We start from the raw sequence: 15,703 nt of genomic DNA on the forward strand, positions 1-15,703 counted from the left end.
GGCATAGTTAAAGTGGCTAGTGATACATGTATTACATAAGGATGCAGTCGATGATGTAGAGTACAGTATATACGTATGCATATGAGATGAATAATGTAGGGTAAGTAACATTATATAAGGTAGCATTGTTTAAAGTGGCTAGTGATATATTTACAACATTTCCCATCAATTCCCATTATTAAAGTGGCTGGAGTTGGGTCAGTGTCAATGACAGTGTGTTGGCAGCAGCCACTCAATGTTAGTGGTGGCTGTTTAACAGTCTGATGGCCTTGAGATAGAAGCTGTTTTTCAGTCTCTCGGTCCCAGCTTTGATGCACCTGTACTGACCTCGCCTTCTGGATGATAGCGGGGTGAACAGGCAGTGGTTCGGGTGGTTGATGTCCTTGATGATCTTTATGGCCTTCCTGTAACATCTGGTGGTGTAGGTGTCCTGGAGGGCAGGTAGTTTGCCCCCGGTGATGCGTTGTGCAGACCTCACTACCCTCTGGAGAGCCTTACGGTTGAGGGCGGAGCAGTTGCCGTACCAGGCGGTGATACAGCCCGCCAGGATGCTCTCGATTGTGCATCTGTAGAAGTTTGTGAGTGCTTTTGGTGACAAGCTGAATTTCTTCAGCCTCCTGAGGTTCTTCACGACGCTGTCAGTGTGATTGGACCAATTCAGTTTGTCTGTGATGTGTATGCCGAGGAACTTAAAACTTGCTACCCTCTCCACTACTGTTCCATCGATGTGGATAGGGGGGTGTTCCCTCTGCTGTTTCCTGAAGTCCACAATCATCTCCTTAGTTTTGTTGACGTTGAGTGTGAGGTTATTTTCCTGACACCACACTCCGAGGGCCCTCACCTCCTCCCTGTAGGCCGTCTCGTCGTTGTTGGTAATCTAGCCTACCACTGTTGTGTCGTCCGCAAACTTGATGATTGAGTTGGAGGCGTGCGTGGCCACGCAGTCGTGGGTGAACAGGGAGTACAGGAGAGGGCTCAGAACGCACCCTTGTGGGGCCCCCGTGTTGAGGATCAGCGGGGAGGAGATGTTGTTGCCTACCCTCACCACCTGGGGGTGGCCCGTCAGGAAGTCCGGTACCCAGTTGCACAGGGCGGGGTCGAGACCCAGGGTCTCGAGCTTGATGACGAGCTTGGAGGGTACTATGGTGTTGAATGCCGAGCTGTAGTCGATGAACAGCATTCTCACATAGGTATTCCTCTTGTCCAGGTGGGTTAGGGCAGTGTGCAGTGTGGTTGAGATTGCATCGTCTGTGGACCTATTTGTGCGGTAAGCAAATTGGAGTGGGTCTAGGGTGTCAGGTAGGGTGAAGGTGATATGGTCCTTGACTAGTCTCCCAAAGCACTTCATGATGACGGAAGTGAGTGCTACGGGGCGGTAGTCGTTTAGCTCAGTTACCTTAGCTTTCTTGGGAACAGGAACAATGGTGGCCCTCTTGAAGCATGTGGGAACAGCAGACTGGTATAGGGATTGATTTAATATGTCCGTAAACACACCGGCCAGCTGGTCTGCGCATGCTCTGAGGGCGCGGCTGGGGATGCCGTCTGGGCCTGCAGCCTTGCGAGGGTTAACACGTTTAAATGTCTTACTCACCTCGGCTGCAGTGAAGGAGAGACCGCATGTTTTCGTTGCAGGCCGTGTCAGTGGCACTGTATTATCCTCAAAGCGGGCAAAAAAGTTATTTAGTCTGTCTGGGAGCAAGACATCCTGGTCCGTGACTGGGCTGGGTTTCTTCTTGTAGTCCGTGATTGACTGTAGACCCTGCCACATGCCTCTTGTGTCTGAGCCGTTGAATTGAGATTCTACTTTGTCTCTGTACTGACGCTTAGCTTGTTTAATAGCCTTGCGGAGGGAATAGCTGCACTGTTTGTATTCGGTCATGTTGCCAGACACCTTGCCCTGATTAAAAGCAGTGGTTCGCGCTTTCAGTTTGACGCGAATGCTGCCATCAATCCACGGTTTCTGGTTAGGGAATGTTTTTATCGTTGCTATGGGAACGACATCTTCAACGCACGTTCTAATGAACTCGCACACCGAATCAGCGTATTCGTCAATATTTTTATCCCAGTCCACGTGATGGAAGCAGTCTTGGAGTGTGGAGTTAGCTTGGTCTGACCAGCGTTGGACAGACCTCAGCGTGGGAGCCTCTTGTTTAAGTTTCTGCCTGTAGGCAGGGATCAACAAAATGGAGTCGTGGTCAGCTTTTCCGAAAGGGGGGCGGGGCAGGGCCTTATATGCGTCGCGGAAGTTAGAGTAACAATGATCCAAGGTTTTACCACCCCTGGTTGCGCAATCGATATGCTGATAAAATTTAGGGAGTCTTGTTTTCAGATTAGCTTTGTTAAAATCCCCAGCTACAATGAATGCAGCCTCCGGATAAATGGTTTCCAGTTTGCAAAGAGTTAAATGAAGTTCGTTCAGAGCCATCGATGTGTCTGCTTGGGGGGGGATATATACGGCTGTGATTATAATCGAAGAGAATTCTCTTGGAAGATAATGCGGTCTACATTTGATTGTGAGGAATTCTAAATCAGGTGAACAGAATGATTTGAGTTCCTGTATGTTTCCTTCATCACACCATGTCTCGTTAGTCATGAGGCATACGCCCCCGCCACTCTTCTTACCAGAAAGATGTTTGTTTCTGTCGGCGCGATGCGTGGAGAAACCCGTTGGCTGCACCGCCCCGGATAGCGTCTTTCCAGTGAGCCATGTTTCCGTGAAGCAGAGAACGTTGCAGTCTCTGATATCCCTCTGGAATGCTACCCTTGCTCGGATTTCATCAACCTTGTTGTCAAGAGACTGGACATTGGCAAGAAAAATGCTGGGGAGTGGTGCGCGATGTGCCCTTGTCCTGAGTCTGACCAGAAGACCGCTACGTTTCCCTCTTTTTCGGAGTCGTTTCCTTGGGTCGCTGCATGCGATCCATTCCGTTGTCCTGTTTGTAAGGCAGAACACAGGATCCGCGTCGCGGAAAACATATTCTTGGTCGTACTGATGGTGAGTTGACGCTGATCTTATATTCAGTAGTTCTTCTCAACTGTATGTAATGAAACCTAAGATGACCTGGGGTACTAATGTAAGAAATAACACGTAAAATAACAAAAAACTGCATAGTTTCCTAGGAACGCGAAGCGAGGCGGCCAGCTCTGTCGGCGCCGGAAGTTGATGTGGATGGCTACAAACTTTCTACTTTTAAACTCGGACAAAACAGAGATACTTGTTCTAGGTCCCAAGATTCAAAGAGATCTTCTGTTGAATTTGACAATTAATCTTAATGGTTGTACAGTCGTCTCAAATAAAACTGTGATGGACCTCTGCGTTACTCTGGACCCTGATCTCTCTTTTGAAGAACATATCAAGACTGTTTCAAGGACAGCTTTTTTCCATCTACGTAACATTGCAAAAATCAGAAACTTTCTGTACAAAAATGATGCAGAAAAATTATTCCATGCTTTTGTCACTTCTAGGTTAAACTACTGCAATGCTCTACTTTCCGGCTACCCGGATAAAGCACTAAATAAACTTCAGTTAGTGCTAAATACGGCTGTTAGAATCCTGACTAGAACCCAAAAATGTAATCATATTACTCCAGTGCTAGCCTCCCTACACTGGCTTCCTGTCAAGGCAAGGGCTGATTTCAAGGTTTTACTGCTAACCTACAAAGCAGTACATGGGCTTGCTCCTACCTATCTCTCTGATTTGGTCCTGACGTACATACCTACACGCACGCTACAGTCACAAGACGCAGGCCTCCTAATTGTCCCTAGAGTTTCTAAGCAAACAGCTGGAGGCAGGGCTTTCTCCTATAGAGCTCCATTTTTATGGAATGGTCTGCCTACCCATGTGAGAGATGCAAACTTGGTCTCAACATTTAAGTCTTTACTGAAGACTCATCTCTTCAGTGGGTCATATGATTGAGTGTAGTCTGGCCCAGGAGTGTGAAGGTGAACGGAAAGGCACTGGAGCAACGAACCACCCTTGCTGTCTCTGCCTGGCCGGTTTCCCTCTTTCCACTGGGATTCTCTGCCTCAAACCTTTTACAGGGGCTGAGTCACTGGCTTACTAGGGCTCTTTCATACCGTCACTAGGAGGGGTGCGTCACTTGAGTGGGTTGAGTCACTGATGTGATCTTCCTGTCTGGGTTGCTGTGGCGGAGATCTTTGTGGTCTATACTCTGCCTTGTCTCAGGATGGTAAGTTGGTGGTTGAAGTTATCCCTCTAGTGGTGTGGGGGCTGTGCTTTGGCAAAGTGGGTGGGGTTATATCCTTCCTGTTTGGTCCTGTCCAGGGGTGTCATCGGATGGGGCCACAGTGTCTCCTGACCCCTCCTGTCTCAGCCTCCAGTATTTATGCTGCAGTAGTTGTGTGTCGGGGGGCTAGGGTCAGTTTGTTATATCTGGAGTACTTCTCCTGTCCTATCCAGTGTCTTGTGTGAATTTAAGTATGCTCTCTCTAATTCTCTCTTTCTCTCTTTCTTTCTCTCTCTCGGAGGACCTGAGCCCTAGGACCATGCCTCAGGACTACCTGACATGATGACTCCTCACTGTCCAAAGTCCACCTGGCCGTGCTGCTGCTCCAGTTTCAACTGTTCTGCCTGTGATTTTTATTATTTGACCATGCTGGTCATTTATGAACATTTGAACATGTTGGCCATGTTCTGTTATAATCTCCACCCGGCACAGCCAGAAGAGGACTGGCCACCCCACATAGCCTGGTTCCTCTCTAGGTTTCTTCCTAGGTTTTGGCCTTTCTAGGGATTCTTTCCTAGCCACCGTGCTTCTACACCTGAATTGCTTGCTGTTTGGGGTTTTAGGCTAGGTTTCTGTACAGCACTTTGAGATATCAGCTGATGTACGAAGGGCTATATAAATACATTTGATTTGATTTGATTCTTGAGGATTGACCACAAGTTCTCAAAGGGATTAAGGTCTGGGGAGTTTCCTGGCCATGGAACCAAAATATTGGTGTTTTGTTCCCCTAGCCCCTTAGTTATCACTTTTGCCTTATGGCAAGGTGATCCATAATGCTGTAAAAGGCATTGTTCGTCGCCAAACTGTTCCTGGATGGTTGGGAGAAGTTGATCTCGGAGGATGTGTTGGTACCATTCTTTATTCATGGCTGTGTTCTCAGGCGAAATTGTGAGTGAGCCCACTCCCTTGGCTGAGAAGAAACCCCACACATGAATGGTCTCAGGATGCTTTACTGTTGGCATGACACAGGACTGATGGTAACGCTCACCTTGTCTTCTCCGGACAAGTTTTTTTCCGGATGCCCCAAACAATCGGAAAGGGGATTCATCAGAGAAAATGACTTTACCCCAGTCATCAGCAGTCCAATCCCTGTACCTTTTGCAGAATATCAGTATGTCCCTGATGTTTTTCCTGGAGAGAAGTGGCTTCTTTGCTGCCCTTCTTGACACCAGGCCATCTTCCAAAAGTCTTCACCTCACTGTGCGTGCAGATGCACCCACACCTGCCTGCTGCCATTACTGAGCAAGCTCTGTACTGGTGGTGCCCTGATCCCTGGACCTTCTTGGGCGCCCTAAAGCCTTCTACACAACAATTGAACTGCTCTCCCTGAAGTTCTTGATGATCCGATAAATGGTTGATTTAGGTGCAATCTTACTGGAGGCAATATCCTTGTCTGTGAAGCCCTTTTTGTGCAAAGCAATGATGACGGCACGTGTTTCCATGGTTGACAGAGGAATAACAATTATTCCAAGCACCACCCTCCTTTTGAAGCTTCCAGTCTGTTATATGAACTCAATCAGCATGACAGAGTGATCTCCAGCCTTGTTCTCGTCAACACTCACACCTGTGTTAACGAGAGAATCACTGACATGATGTCAGCTGGTCCTTTTGTGTCAGGGCTGAAATGCAGTGGAAATGTTTTTTGGGGATTCAGTTCATTTGCATGGCGAAGAGGTACTTTGCAATTAATAGCAATTCATCTGATCACTCTTCGTAACATTCTGGAGTATATGCAAATTGCCATCATACAAACTGAGACAGCAGACTGTGAAAATGTATATTTGTGTAATTCTCAAAAGTTTTGGCCACTACTGTAGAGCTCCCAAGAACAGAGCAAAGGCAGCTCAAGATGAACAAAAAATATATATAAATTGCAACAGATGTGGTTACAAGCACGAGTACAGAAAATTCCCAGCCTATGTTCAAGTATGTAAATCCTGCCAAAAGAAGATTCACTTTGCCAAGATGTGCAAATCACAGAGCCAACGAAGGAAAATGCCTGCAGTTGAGCAGAGTGAAGACAATGACAGTATGTTCCTAGGCACAGTTGAGATTGAGATGACTGAAAAATTCAAACACATTGAAGTTGTCACTGCAGATGTGGACAATGACAAAGCGAAATAGACTGAGAAACTGAGAATAGGAAGGCCATAAAGATCATCAAGGACGACAACCTGAGAAACTGAGAATAGGAAGGCCATAAAGATCATCAAGGACGACAACCTGAGAAAATGAGAACAGGAAGGCCATAAAGATCATCAAGGACGACAACCACCTGAGCCACTGCCTGTTCACCCCGCTATCATCCAGAAGACGAGGTCCAAAGGCGAGGTCAGTACAGGTGCATCAAAGCAGGGACAGAGAGACTGAAAAACAGCTTCTATCTCAAGGCCATCAGACTGTTAAACAGCCACCACTAACATTGTGTGGCTGCTGCCAACACACTGACTCAACTCCAGCCACTTTAATAATGGGAATTGATGGCAATTGATGTAAAATATATCACTAGCCACTTTAAACAATGCTACTTAATATAATGTTTACATACCCTACATTACCCTACATTACTAATCTCATATGTATATGTATATACTGTACTCTATATCATCAACTGCATCTTTATGTAATACATGTATCACTAGCCACTTTAAACTATGCCACTTTGTTTACATACCCTACATTACTCATCTCATATGTATATGCTGTACTCGATACCATCTACTGCATCTTGCCTATACCGTTCTGTACCATCACTCATTCATATATCTTTATGTACATATTCTTTATCCCTTTACACTTGTGTGTATAAGGTAGTAGTTTTGGAATTGTTAGGTTAGATTACTCGTTGGTTATTGCTGCATTGTCGGAACTAGACGCACAAGCATTTCCCTACACCCGCATTAACATCTGCTAACCATGTGTATGTGACAAATACATTTGATTTGATTTTTTAAAAAACAACAAAGATGTGACATTCAAGCTTTACACCGGTATTGAGTGCAAAGTAATGTCTTCAAAGATCTTCAACTCACTTGGACTGAAAGAAACGTTTTGGGGGTGCAGGTAGCCTAGTGGTTAGAGCGTTGGGCCAGTAATCAAAAAGTTTCTAGATCGAATCCCTGAGCTGATGAAAAAATCTGTCATTCTGCCCACTGTTCCTAGACTGTCATTGTAAATAAGCAGTTGTTCTTAACTGACTTGCCTAGTTAAATAAAGGTTAAATAAATCAAATAAAAAATAAATAAAGATGAAGACATTCACCTGCAAACAGTTGACCTTTTCTGGCCACCAGATTGTGCCATTGGGTCAGAAATCATTAACCTGTGTGTACAAAGGACAGAGACACAAGGTAAAGTTGAAGATTATTTAAAGACATGCTCCAGCAATTCTCAGAAGAGACACAAAAACTACGCATGGTGAAGAGAATACATGATGTTAGAGTCAAAAACAATGACATACTGAAAGACTTTGAAGATAAGTTTTCTGATCTCGGGTGAATGATGGAACAACATAATATACAGTTAGATCCTACAGTTGCACCAGTTGTGCATGCCCCAAGATAGTTTCCAGTTGCTCTCAAAGACAAGATCGTTGTGGAACTTCACGGAATGGAATAAATGGAAGTGATCACTAAGCAGACAGAACCGGCAGACTGGGTTAGTAGTGTGGTCAAACCAAACAAGATACGGATTTCCATGGATCCACTGGACTTGATCAAAGTGATCAAACGGGAACACTACCATCTGCTCACTGTTGAAGAAGTTGTATCCAGCATGCCAAATGCTAAGATATTATCTGTACTGGACACGAACCAAGGACTCTGGCAGATAAAAGTGGACAACGAGAGTTCTGTACATTCAACACACCCATAGGAAGATATTGATTCCTGTGTTTACCCTTTGGTGTCTCATCTGCGTCTAAGGTGTTCCGGAGATCTGTGGAACAGATGATTGAAGGCCTGGAAGGAGATGTCAACATCATCAATGATTTGTTGGTCTGGGGTGAAACTATGAAGGAACATGACCACTGACTGAACAAGCTGCTACATAGAGCGAGTGTACAATCTCAAACTAAACAGAAAGTAATGTAATATCAGAACGACAGAGATAAAGCACATTGTAACAATAGTCTGAAACCAGATGATAAGGTGAGGGCTGATGTGCAGATGCCTCAACCTGAAGAGATTCATGGGCATGCTACAGTATCTTGCCCAACTCAATCCCAACCTGTCTGAAGCTAGCGCTCCACTCAGAAAGCTCCTCGAGAGTGTAAAATCAAATCAAATCAAATCAAATTGTATTTGTCACATACACATGGTTAGCAGATGTTAGTGCGAGTGTAGCGAAATGCTTGTGCTTCTAGTTCCGACAATGCAGTAATAAACAACAAGTAATCTAGCTAACAATTCCAAAACTACTGCCTTATAGACACAAGTGTAAGGGGATAAAGAATATGTACATAAAGATATGTGAATGAGTGATGGTACAGAGCGGCATAGGCAAGATACAGTAGATGGTATTGAGTGCAGTATATACATGTGAGATGAGTATGTAAACAAAGTGGCATAGTTAAAGTGGCTAGTGATACATGTATTACATAAGGATGCAGTAGATGATATAGAGTACAGTATATACGTATACATATGAGATGAATAATGTAGGGTATGTAAACATTATATTAGGTAGCATTGTTTAAAGTGGCTAGTGATATATTTGACATCATTTCCCATCAATTCCCATTATTAAAGTGGCTGGAGTTGAGTCAGTGTGTTGGCAGCAGCCACTCAATGTTAGTGGTGGCTGTTTAACAGTCTGATGGCCTTGAGATAGAAGCTGTTTTTCAGTCTCTCGGTCCCAGCTTTGATGCACCTGTACTGACCTCGCCTTATAGCGTGGTGAACAGGCAGTGGCTCGGGTGGTTGCTGTCCTTGATGATCTTTATGGCCTTCCTGTGACATCGGGTGGTGTAGGTGTCCTGGAGGGCAGGTAGTTTGCCCCCGGTGATGCGTTGTGCAGACCTCACTACCCTCTGGAGAGCCTTACGGTTGTGGGCGGAGCAGTTGCCGTACCAGGCGGTGATACAGCCCGACAGGATGCTCTCGATTGTGCATCTGTAGAAGTTTGTGAGCGCTTTTGGTAACAAGCCGAATTTCTTCAGCCTCCTGAGGTTGAAGAGGCGCTGCTGCGCCTTCTTCACGATGATGTCTGTGTGGGTGGACCAATTCAGTTTGTCTGTGATGTGTACGCCGAGGAACTTAAAACTTACTACCCTCTCCACTACTGTTCCATCGATGTGGATAGGGGGGTGTTCCCTCTGCTGTTTCCTGAAGTCGACAATCATCTCCTTAGTTTTGTTGACGTTGAGTGTGAGGTTATTTTCCTGACACCACACTCCGAGGGCCCTCACCTCCTCCCTGTAGGCCGTCTCGTCGTTGTTGGTAATCAAGCCTACCACTGTTGTGTCATCCGCAAACTTGATGATTGAGTTGGAGGCGTGCGTGGCCACGCAGTCGTGGGTGAACAGGGAGTACAGGAGAGGGCTCAGAACGCACCCTTGTGGGGCCCCAGTGTTGAGGATCAGCGGGGCGGAGATGTTGTTGCCTACCCTCACCACCTGGGGGCGGCCCGTCAGGAAGTCGAGTACGCAGTTGCACAGTGCGGGGTCGAGACCCAGGGTCCCATGGCATTGGGATCAAAAACAGAAGAACAGTTTTGAGAAACTCAAAAGTCTGGGAACAATTGCGCAAACACTGACGTTCTACGACATGAATAACTCCTAATACTGTCAGTAGATGCCAGTTCAGGAAGTATAGGAGCAGTCATACTCCAAGATGGTAGATCTGTTGCATATGTGGTTCTTGATCATTCACACGGGGCGGCAGGGTATCCTAGTGGTTAGAGCGTTGGACTAGTAACTGAAAGGTTGCAAGTTCGAATCCCCGAGCTGACAAGGTACAAATCTGTCGTTCTGCCCCTGCCCCTTGTTTACGGATGTGAGAGGTTCCATCAGTATGTGTATGGCAGAGAGGTACAAGTTGAGAGTGATCACAAGCCCCTCGATGGCATATTCAAGAAGCCGCTAAATCAATCTCCTTCAAGGCTGCATAGGATGTTGTTCCGACGTCAAAGATACAGTCTCAATGTAACCTACAAGCCAGGCAAATAAATGCACATAGCAGATGTGCAAACAAAATTAAGATTTGCTGGGAGAGGAGTTGGAGGTAAACTGGATAACACCTCAGCTGCCAATCAGAGGAGAAGCTACAAGCGTTCAGGAAAGCAACGGTACAAGATCCCGAACGATGAGTGGATGGCCCAGTGGAAAGTGTGTAGTTTTCAAAGAAATCCATCCATACATTCAAGGAGGAAATCAGCTACACATCAGGACTAATGTTCAAAGCCATAAAGTTCATTGTACTACATCAAATGAGACAAGAAATGCTGAACAGAGTTAACGAATCACACCTGGGAATAGTCAAGTGCAAAGAAAGAGCAAAATACATTCTATATTGGCCAGGTATGTCAACACAGATTGAGGACATTGTGCGGTGTCTGTACCACCAAAAAGAAAAGCAACCCGAGAGAGCCATTGCTTCCACACACTCCACTAGAAAGACCAGCACTGATCTGTTTCACTACATTGGCTCAGAGTATCTTCTCTATGTCGAAAATTACTTCAGAGATCACCAAACTGAGTGAAACTACAAGCAGTAGTTTCATCACAGCCATGAAGTCTACATTCGCTAGACATGGCATAGCAGATGTTGTCGTTTCCGACAGAGATCCACAATATACAAGCATTGAGTTCAGATGTTTTGCTGAAAGCTCAGTCAAATGGACAATCGGAGATGACTGTGCAAACAGTCAAGAACCTGATCAAGAAGGCACAAAGTATCAAGAGTGACCCCAACAAAGGTCTACTGGAGTACCGCGACACACCACTAGAGGGCATAGGTTTGTCACCAGCCACACTACTAATGGGATGGTGACTGAAGTCCAAGTTGCCAACCTTTACCACCCTAGCGACTCCTAATGATAACGTTCAACTCCAAGACAAGCTGAAGAACAGACAGCTGAAACAAATCATATGAAATTGTATTGGTCACATACACATGATTAGCAGATGTTAATGTGAGTGTACTGAAATGCTTGTGCTATAAATATAAATATATGGATGAGCGATGGCCATGCGGCATAGGCAAGATGCATTACATGGTATAGAGCAGTATATAGTAGTACATATGAGATGAGTGATGTAGGATATGTAAACATTATTAAAGTGGCATTATTTAAGGTGACTAGTTATAGCTTTATTACGTCCATTTATTAAAGTGTGCTTTGAATTAAGTGTGCCTTGAATTCTAAATGAATCCCTGACAGTGTCGCCAGCAAAACAGCATCACACCTCCTCCTCCTCCATGCTTCACGGTGGGAACCACACATGTAGAGATCATCCGTTCACCTACTCTGCGTCTCACCATGACATGGCATTTGGAACCAAAAATCTCAAATTTGGACTCATCAGATCAAAGGACAGATTTCTAGTGGTCTTATGTCCATTGCTTGTGTTTCTTAGCCCAAGCAAGTCTCTTCTTATTATTGGTGTCCTTTAGTAGTGGTTTCTTTGCAACAATTTGACCATGAAGGCCTGATTCACTAACCGTGAAGGCCTCCTCTGAACAGTTGTCGTTGAGATGTGTCTGTTATTTGAACTCTGTGAAGCATGTATTTGGGCTGCAATCTGAGGTGCAGTTAACTCTAATGAACTTATCCTCTGCAGCAGAGGGAACTCTGGGTCTTCCTTTCCTGTGGCGGTCCTCATGAGAGCCAGTCCCATCATAGAGTTTGATGGTTTTTGCGACTGTACTTGAAGAAACGTTCAAAGTTCTTGACATTTTCCCGATTGACTGACCTTAATGTCTTAAAGTAATGATGGACTGTCATTTCTCTTTGCATATTTGAGTTGTTCTTGCCATAATATGGACTTGGTATTTTACCAATAAATCTTCTTTATACCAACTCTACACAACTGATTGTCTCAAATGCAATAAGAAGGAAAACAATTCCACAAATGAACTTTTAACAAGGCGCTCCTGTTAATTTAAATACATTCCAGGTGACTAACTCATGAAGCTGGTTGAGAGAATGCCAAGAGTGTGAAACGTTGTCATTAAGGCAAAGGGTGGCTACTTTAATACTTTTTTTGGTTACTATATGATTACATATGTGTCATTTCATAGTTTTGATGGCTTCACTTTTATTCTACAATGTATAAAATAGTTTTAAAAAAGAATAAACTGAAATGAATAGGTGTGTCCAAAGTTTTGACTGGTACTGTACATGCAAGAGAAAAGTCAGGATTCAGAGAGGAGAGGTGTGGCAACCAGCTGTCGCGTGCTGAAAAGACATGAGCAGCTAAGGTAATTTGTTGTTTGTATGCCGGATGGAAGAATCTACAGGAGAAACAGGAAGCATCTGCTGAAGACAGGCGAATCAGCGTTTTCACAAATGGAGTCAAAGAGAGACATTAGTGCTGACTCTGGGATCACAAACACTCATGTGTGTGATGATGATGATCAGTCAGCATTGAACAAGATCACATACCAGCCTGACACACCTCAGAGACACAACTGTGTCAGACAACTAGATTAGGCAGCGAGATCAATGTTCCAGTTAGATTCAGAGACTAAAAAACATTCAGCACAGATTTACACTTAGTTTATGTTCATGTATAGTGTATAAGTGAAAAGAATAAGGACAATGTCTGGACTGTGTTGTAATTGAATGAATGTGCTGATAAAAAAAAGGGTCAAAAGTTTTGTTTCTTTGTTTAGTTTTGCTGGAAGTAAGATACACCAGGATTGCACATTTGAGGCATTATTTCATGTTAATGGCACATATATAGTGAACAAAAATATAAACGCAACATTCAACAATTTCAACATTTTTACTGAGTTACGGTTCATATAAGAAAATCAGTCAATTTATATAAATTCATTAGGCCGTAATCTATGGATTTCACACAACCGGGCAGGGGCGCAGCCATGGGTGTGCCTGGGAGGGCATAGGTCCACCCAATTGGGAGCCATGCCTACCCACTGTGGAGGCAGGCCCAGCCAATCAGAATGAGTTTTTGCCAACAAAGGGCTTTATTATAGATAGAAATACTCTTCAGTTTCGTCTGGGTGGCTGGTCTCAGATGATTTGAAGCCGGATGTGGAGGTTCTGGGCTGGCGTGGTTACACGTGGTCTGCGGTTGTGAGGGCGGTTGGACGTACTGCCAAATTCTCTAAAAAGACGTTGGAGGTGGCTTATGGTAGAGAAATTAAGATTCAATTCACGGCAACAGCTCTGGTGTACCTTCCTGGAGTCAGCATTCCAATTGCATGGTCCCTCAAAATTTGAGACATCTGTGGTATTGTGTTGAGAAAAAACTGCACATTTTAAAGTGGACTTTATTTGTCCCCATCACAAGGTGCAGCTGTGTAATGATCATGCTGTTTAATCAGTTTCTTGATATGCCACACCTGTCAGGTGGATTATCTTGGCCTCATTAACAGGGATGTTAACAAATTTGTGCACAAATTTAGAGAGAAATACATTTTTCTGCACATTTCTGGGATCTTTTATTTCAGCTCATGAAACATGGGACACACACTTACATGTTGCATTTATATTTTTGTTATTTATGGCAAAAACAAAAAATCTCCAATAGAATGCTATTGTCATACGACATGTGTTGCTAATACAGAGAATAGTATGCCAAACTCTGTTTAGTGGCTCTGGGTATTGGGTGGTCTATGGACTACTGGTAATGACTATCTCTACAGCAGGGGTTCCCAAATTTTGGGCCCCCTTCCAGCATTGAGGAACATCCTGCTCACCCCTTCTTGTGTGCACGCGCTATGTCTATTTCTATGGGCACAAGCACTGTTCATGACACAAACTGTTCACACCCCTCTGGTTGGTGGAGAGAATTTAAAGCTTATTTCCTGAAATTCTACACATTTTGAAGTTTTGATGCAAATTTTCTTGAAATTCTTTTATATTTTTTTAAAACCATTTTTCTCCCCAAGTTCGTGGAATTTACAGTCTTGTCTCATCGCTGCAACTCCCATACGGACTCAGGAGAGGCGAAGGTTGAGAGCAATGCATCCTCTGAAACACAACCACACCAAGCCTCGCTGATTCTTGACACACTTAACCTGGAAGCCATCCGCACCAGTGTGTCGGAGGAAACACCATGCACCTGGTGACATGTCACCTGGCACTGCGCCCAGCCCGCCACAGGAGTCGCTAATGCGCGATGGGACAAGGACATCCCTGCCGGCCAAACCCTCCCCTAACCCGTATGACGCTGGGCCAATTGTGCGCCGCACCATGGGCCTCCCGGTCGCGGGCGGCTGCGACGGTGCCTGGACTCAAACCCTAAATCTCTAGTGGCACAACTAGCACTGCGATGCAGTGCCTTAGACCGCTGCGCCTCCGGGAGAGCCCTTTGCAATTCTAAACATTTTGCCATGTCTAATGTGTATTCATGTGAAATTTGAGTGACAAAAATTACAACAATATCTATGGGCTAAAAAACCTAAACATAAAAATGTTATCAGAGATGGGCTAGTTGATCTGGACATTTCTGACAAGTTATAAATAGCTCTCTAAGGTATGCAATGACTAACATGGCAAGAGGAACTGATGATGCACTACCCAATTCAAAAATGACACCTTGTGCATTCTATTACTACAACTTTCAAGAGTAAGTTTAAAGCCAGACCCACACACAGAGACGTACGCACGCACGCATACAGACACATACCCACACACATTCTCTCTCCTTCTCTCTCTCCTTCTCTCTCTCTCTCTCTCTCTCTCGTGACTTCAGATTCTGAAGTTTGTACACATTTCTCCAAACGTAAAATTTTGAACACCCTGGACACATTTTTTGGTTGAGTTAAGAGTTAATGTTTGGGAAGAGTTAAAACAAAAACACCTTCACGGTTAAGTTTAGGCATTAAGATTGAACACGCTACCCTCTGAGCTTTGTCTCGCGGCTTACGCCTGTCCACCTTCCCTGTCCACATGCCCTAGCAAAATCCAAGCCAACTTGATGGTAATAGCGCTCACTGTTGCCCCTAGTGGCAGGTTTTGAAGACATCTCCCGACAACCTCCCGACGTTCACACTGTGGACACTATCCTGCTGCTTTTCCACCATTGTCCACTGTAGCCTGCTTCATTACTCAAACACAGGGCGAGACGAGGTTAAACTCTCTCGGGTCTGTACAACCTCCAGTGTACACATGATGCTGGGTATCTTGTTTCTTCACAAGTAAGACTTTGTAGTGCCTGTAGCCTTTTTTGAAAAGATTTACAACCATGCCAGAACAATCCCACTGAGTCTGTGAAAACTGTGAATCTAATGATCATGGTGGAGAGAGGAGCCTCTGACAAACCAATCA

Source organism: Oncorhynchus nerka, linkage group LG2 (genome assembly GCF_034236695.1).
Source record: "Oncorhynchus nerka isolate Pitt River linkage group LG2, Oner_Uvic_2.0, whole genome shotgun sequence".
Lineage (NCBI taxonomy): Eukaryota > Metazoa > Chordata > Actinopteri > Salmoniformes > Salmonidae > Oncorhynchus > Oncorhynchus nerka.